General features: G+C 38.0%; 1 non-coding gene across 1 annotated transcript; it reads left to right on the top strand.

The window, feature by feature from the left end:
* Positions 1–6,751: 6,751 nt before the first annotated feature.
* Positions 6,752–6,855, top strand: LOC128049129 (U6 spliceosomal RNA). Its single transcript, XR_008199495.1, has one exon. It is a non-coding gene; the product is annotated as a U6 spliceosomal RNA (small nuclear RNA).
* The last annotated feature ends 446 nt before the right edge of the window (positions 6,856–7,301 follow it).

Genomic DNA, 7,301 nt, shown 5'->3' with positions numbered 1-7,301 from the left:
CTCTTAGCGACCCCATGGACTGCAGCCTACTAGGCTCCTCCGTCCATGGGATTTTCCAGGCAAGAGTACTGGAGTGGGTTGCCATTGTCTTCTCCGCTAATTGAGGCTACTGTTTCTTAATTTTTTACACTATACACTTTATTATTTGTTATTCATATGTAAATATATATTTAAAGCATATATAAATTCATGGGAATGATGAGTTAATAAGGAAAACAGTTATTTTCGGGGAAGTTAGATAAATGTAGTCAGAGATGGAACACAGGGAGCGTTAACTGTGCCTGTAATAATTTATTTCTTTAAAGATCATTTGAGACATTTTGAAAAGATACCATGATTCTTTAAATGGCTGATTTACTCTCTATAACTCTCTGCATGTTGGACTTATTCTAAGTAAATTGGCAGGGAGAGGGGTGGGGTGTGGAATTGACATTCACTGAGCTTTTACTCTGTGCCAATCATGATGTTAAACCCTTTACTTACAATTTCATATATTTCTCTTACAAACTTCTATAAAATGGTCATCACTTAGGTCGGTTGAAATATTCAGAAATGTCTGGTTCCAAACACTGTAGAGGCGTTTTGCTAAACCATGAATTTTTAAAATGTGTCTCTGAAGCAAAGCATGATGAACCCAAAGCTTTTATTCAAGTTTAATTTGTCTCTCTAAGTCCCTTGAGCACTAATATGGCATGAAAATACCTGGTGTTTCCAATTTTCCATGGTGCCTTAGCACAAGCTTTTAATACAATCATCAAGATTGTGTGCTAATATGATAAAAGTTCTATAATACATTTGCCAAATGATATGGACAGTATGCCACAAAAAAGCAGAAGCAATTTCTGAAACATCTTCTGAAGTTATTTGCCATATTCTCCCTCAGTGTAGTTAACAGGAAAATTGCCTGGATGTGACTTTGGCTGTGATGCTTGCTGTTTCAGTTACTCTCCTTCCGGCTTGCCTGCCCAAAAATTTAAACCTAGAACAAGGGTTTCAGATTGAGGAAAAGAAAGGGATTGGAATAACTTCTTTCCTTAGACTTTCCTAGGTAAAATCAATGGTTGAATACATAAAATAGAAAAATCTATTACATTTTTAATCACTTTCTGTAGCTTTTTTAAAGAATTTCTCTAAATTACATGCTTTGAGGTGAAATGCTGCTGTGTCACAGGAAATACCAATATTTAACATTATTAGATGGTTTCAAAATACTCTCTAGGGTGTTCACACTAATTGGTTCTGCAGTAATAGTACATGAATTTTCCTATTGTGTCATAATCTATCACATGATATTATCAGGCTTTTAAATTTGTGAATTTAATTTGTGAATTTTAAATTTGTGAATCTGATTGATGTGAAATGCTATTATTATTGTTTTAATTTGTACCTCTAGATCCTTGAGGAGTTAGGAAAGAATATTTTCTTTCTTTTTTTTTTGGCCTTAATTTCTTCGGTGAATTGCCCATTCACATCCCTCATCTACTTTTAAACTTATTTATTTATGATTTTCATATTGCTCTGTAAGAGTTCTTTATATACCTTGGATACAAATCTTTTTTCACCATTATATATTGAAACTATTGTTTCTAAGCTAATAAAATACTTGATATTTTGTGTACCTAGAAACTCTGCCACATTATTGTATTAAAATTTTAGCTGGAAAATGTAAGCATTGGATGAATACTCATTCCAGGTATACCACTGACTTAATTGGAAAATAAAAATCTCAGAGCTCAGGGCTTCTTCCTGACAAATTTAATTACTCAAAGTTGGGCCCTTTGAAAAGTTTATTTTTTATAAAGCTACAGTAATCAAGATTATGTGATACTGGCAAATGAACAGACACATATAGCAATGGAACCAAAGAGAGAGCCCAGAAATAGCTCCACAAAAATATAGTCAACTGCCTTTTGACAAAGGAACAAAGGCCATTCAATGGAGAAAGGATAATCTTTATAACAAATAGTGCTAGACTAATTAAACATCTATTAGTAAAATAATAATATTACCCATTTCAAAAAATTAACAAAAAATAGATCATAGACTTCAATATAAAACTTCCAAAAGAAAACACAGAGAAAATCTGTCTGCCTTTGGGTTTGGCAATGAGCTTTTCGATACAACTAAAGTAGAATTAGTGAAAGAACAAAATTATATATTCAACTTCATTAAAAGTAAATACTTTAAAACTTCTGCTCTGTAAAAGACACCATCATGGGAAACAAAAGACAAGCCACATACTGAAAGAAAATATCTGCAAACCATGTAACTGATTAAGGATTTTTATCTAAAACGTAGCCCAAAATCTTAAAACTCAACAATAAGAAAATAACAACTCAATTAAGAAACAGGTGAAAAATCTGAGTAGGTATATTAATGGAGAAGAATGAGATATAACTAGATACTTATTGAAAAGGCTAAAATCCAAAAACAGTGGAAATACCAAATGCTGGTGAGGATGAGGAACAACTGACATTTTCATTCATTGTTGGTTGGAATGCAAAACGGTATAGCCACTTTGGAAGCTTTTTGGACAGCTTGTTACAGAGCTAAACATAGTCTCAACATATGATCCAGCAATTATATCAGAGATATTTTTCCAATTAATTTGAAAACATGTCAAGACAAAGATCTGCACATGGATGTTTGTAGCAGCTTTATTCGAAGCAACTGGAGAGAAGATATCCCCAATAAGTTAATGGATAAACAAATAGTGACACATCCATACAATAGAATGTTGTTTGCCACTTCAAGATAAATGAGCTATAAAGATATGAAGGAGTTTAACAGAAAGAGATTCACAGACTTAGAAAACAAACTTATGGTTGCCAGGGGTGAACAGACAGTTAGGGAGCTTGGGATGGTCATGTACACACTGCTGCTGCTGCTGCTGCCAAGTCGCTTCAGTCATATCCAACTCTGTGCGACCCCAGAGATGGCAGCCCACCAGGCTCCCTCGTTTCTGGGATTCTCCAGGCAAGAACACTGGAGTAGGTTGCCATTTCCTTCTCCAATGCATGAAAGTGAAAAGTGAAAGTGAAGTTGCTCAGTTGTGTCCAACTCCTAACGAACCCATGGACTGCAGCCCACCAGGCGCCTCCGTCCATGGGACTTTCCAGGCAAGAGTACTGGAGTGGGTTGCCATTGCCTTCTCCGCATGTACACACTGCTCTATTTAAAATGGATAACTGACAAGGACCTATTGCATAGCACAGGAAACTCGGCTCGGTGTTATGTGGCAGCCTGAATGGAAGAGGGTTTGGGGGAGAATGGATTGCACATATATGTATAGCTGAGTCCCTTCACTGCTCACCTGAAACTATCACAACATTGTTAATCGTCTATGTGCTATGTGCTTGTGCTGTGTTTAGTCGCTCAGCCGAGTCCAACTCTTTGCAACCCAAAGGACTGTAGCCTGCCTGGCACCTCTGTCCCTGGAGATTCTCCAGGCAAGAATACTGGAGTGGGTTACCACGCCCTTCTCCAGGGGATCTTCCCAACCGAGGAATCGAACCAGGGTCTCCTGCATTGCAGGCGGATTCTTTACCAGCTGAGCTACCAGGGCAGTCCTAATTGGCTATATGCCAATACAAAATTAAAAGTTAAAAAAAAAAAGAGTTTTAAATACATCTTACTAAGGGAAAGTAATCAGTCTGAAAAGTCTACATATCATATGATTCTAACTAAATGACATTCTGGAAAAACTGCAACCATGGAAACAGTAAAACATCAGTTGTATATAAGTCATGTTTTTATTTTCTGTATTCTATGCTACTTTGATATCTTGGGGCCTGTGTTCTCAGGAAGGTATTGAGAGGGCAACAGGTAGGAAGGCCAGAGGTCCCCAAGTGGCAGGAGGAAATAAACTGATGTGTTTTTTTTTTTTTTTTTTCCTTCTCTGTTGACGAAACCGGTTCTGCCTAAGGCTAACCTTTTTTTTTCCTTTTCTCAAACTGTGGGCTAGGAATGGCTCAACAGACCAGTATTCATGTTTGCTGTTTCTTGGGGGGAGAGGGGGGAGGAGATGACACACCATGTGAAGTCCTATCTCAAAAATGCATATTGTGGGAGAGGGGCCTGGTGAAACTTCTCAGCCTTGACGTGTTTCTTTTATCTGATTAGAAACTAACAGAGATAAAATGCCTTGCTAAAAACTAACAGGCACTCTTTCTGTCCCCTTCTGATGTCTAAGTCAGAAGCTTTCCCTATCTCTATTATACTTTTTTTTTTCTCATTAATATCTTCATTTTTTTTTACAACTTAATTTTTTTTTAATTTCAAAACTTTAACAAATATGATCACTCTCAAAATACAAGAATGAAATTTCCTCATGTATCCACATATGTTTCAAATCTTTTGAAAAGATTATACCCTAAATTTTTTTTTTTAATTTTAAAATCTTTAATTCTTACATGTGTTCCCAAACATGAACCCCCCTCCCACCTCCCTCCCCATAGCATCTCTCTGGGTCATCCCCATTCACCAGCCCCAAGCATGCTGTATCCTGCGTCAGACATTGACTGGCGATTCGATTCTTACATGAGAGTATACATGTTAGAATGCCATTCTCCCAAATCATCCCACCCTCTCCCTCTCCCTCTGAGTCCAAAAGTCCGTTATACACATCTCTGTCTTTTTTCCTGTCTTGCATACAGGGTCGTCATTGCCATCTTTCTAAATTCCATATATATGTGTTAGCATACTGTATTGGTGTTTTTCTTTCTGGCTTACTTAAAACTTTGCTGCACAAAAGCTCCAAGTGATCAAGCATCATCTCTGGCCGCAGATTGAATTCCTCTCCTCCAGAGGCCACAAATCCATGTGTAGCACATGGCTCGCAACAGCAAACTTTCAGTATTGTCTCTCCCCAAATTAACTAATTCCTAGAGCTGTCAATGGGGTCGCACACAGTTGAACACAACTGAAGCGACTTAGCAGCAGAGCTGGCAAACCACTTGTCTGAGAGCATGTCTTTGATATGTAAACGAAGCAATCCTGAGCTCTTACCAACAACCTCTCCTTTATCTAACTCTCACACACTGGGCTTCCTTGGTAGCTCAGATAGTCAAGAGTCTGCCTACAGTGCAGGAGCCCCAGGTTCCATCCCTGGGTCAGGAAGATCCCCTGGAGAAGGAAATGGCAACCCACTCCAGTACTCTTGCCTGGAAAATCCCATGGATGGAGGAGCCTGGTGGGCTGTAGTTCATGGGGTCACCAAGAGTCAGACACGACTGAGCAACTAATACTGAACACTGAACAGCCACTGGGCAGATAAAAATGGCCTTGATCGCCTTGTTCATGAGAAAGATATCATATAAAGTCCAACTGTGGCATGTCCTACAAACACATACCCAGCAGTCCTCAAAACAGGGCTTCCGTGGTGGATGCCAGTAAAGAATGCAGGAGACTGCCTGCAAGGCAGGACACCTGGTTTCAGTCTTTGAGCCGGGAAGATTCCCTGGAGTAGGAAAGGGCAATCCACCACCCCATCTCAAAACGGTCAAGATAATAAAAAACAAAGGAAGTCTGAGAAACTCCACAGCCAAGAGGAGCCAAAGGGAACATAATCATTTAACTGTAATGTGGTGTCCTAGACAGGATCCTAAAATAGAAAAGGACACTAGGTAAAAAATGAGGAAATCTGAATAAATTATGAATTTTAGTTAATACTACTGTGTCAATATAACTATCATAACTGTCATACTAATAAAAGGGAAACTGAGTGCATGACAAATGAGAATTCTCTTGAACTATTCTCTCAACTTTTCTGTAAGTCTGAAACTCCTCTAAAAAATAGTCTAGTTAAGAAATGAAATGCAATCAATTTTCACACTAAGGGGAAATCTCAAACACTCAAAATACTATATTTCAATATCAGAGAAGAGGACTGTAATTTCTGACACCAGTTTTTAAAAATATACACCAACTGAATAGGAGAAATTAGACAGAACACATTCTACTAAATATTTCCAGAACCCAAGGTACTTACACATAGTGGAAAGCTTTAGAAACAAAACATTTATAATCTTGCATATTTGTAAGGAAAGAGAGAGAAACAAAGAGTAGCAAGAATAATTTATTGACACAGTTGATTTCTTGAATTATGAAATAATATTTTTTCCCCTCAGAATTTCTCCAGGTCGATGTAATCCACAGGCACACAAAAGTTTAGGTAAAGTAAAATAAGCCCTAGTTATCCAACTGTGTTGGATATGTTTCATAAGGCAGACAACAAGAAAAGTAGAGAGAGGGAGTGGATGTTTCTAAATGAAATCAATTTACTTACAAACATGACTTCAAAATATCTGCAGGTTGTCTTAACGCAATAGAATCAGATCGAACAATTGACTTTATTAATCATAGCACATGAAGCAAATCACAGGGCTGCTAGGAATGATATCTTTGGGTTATCAGCCAAATGCTATCATATATTAGATATGTAACCAGCAAGGGTTAATTTTGAACCTGCTGCTTTAGGAGATATCTGCAAGAATTAAATGGTCTTTTTATTTTGTTGCCGTTCCTCTCCCCATCTTCAATTCATAAAAGAATCTGGCATCCAGGCCCCAAGAAAATAGTTATTTTAAGGCAGTAGCCTGCCATCTTCTCAGTCAGCTGGCTTCCCAAATAAAGTCCCTTCCTTTTCTCAACCCTGAGTGCCCCAGATTTATTAGCCTATCATGCGGTGAGCAGAGTGAGCTTGGACAAAAGCTATTTAGGGCAAAATAGCCACCTAAAAGAAAGAATTTAAGTGCTCACTTGTTTACTACATATACAAAAACTGGAACAATACAAATATGAGCATGGCCTTTGCATAAAGATGATATGAAAATTCTTGAAGCATTTCATATTTTGGTGCCAAGGTAATAGTAACTTCATACAAAAGAGTTGAGGGGGCGGTCCTAAGATGGCAGAGGAATAGGATGAGGAGACCAGTTTCTCCCTCACAAATTCATCAAAAGAATATTTCAACGCTGAGTAAACTTCACAAAACAACTTCTGAATGCTGGTAGAGGACATTAGGCATCCAGAAAAGCAGGTCATTGTCTTCAAAAACAGATTTTTAATCTTTGCTTTTTGGTATTTGTTATCAATTTTGTACCTTTAAATACCCAATCTTCAGTACCCAGTTTTACTTGAGAGCGAGATAACAGGCTTGACCGCTCTCTCCTCCTTTGGACTCTCCTTTTTCTCCACCAGGTTGTCTCTGTCTCCTCCCTCCCCCCTTCTCTTCTCTACCCAACTCTGTGAATCTCTGTGTGTTCCAGACAGTGGAGAACACTTAGGGAACTGGTTACTGG

This window comes from Budorcas taxicolor, chromosome 5, assembly GCF_023091745.1.
Source record: "Budorcas taxicolor isolate Tak-1 chromosome 5, Takin1.1, whole genome shotgun sequence".
In the NCBI taxonomy this organism is placed as follows: Eukaryota; Metazoa; Chordata; class Mammalia; order Artiodactyla; family Bovidae; genus Budorcas; species Budorcas taxicolor.
The sequence above is the reverse complement of the archived record's forward strand: the minus strand, read 5'-3'. Positions and strand labels throughout refer to the sequence as shown.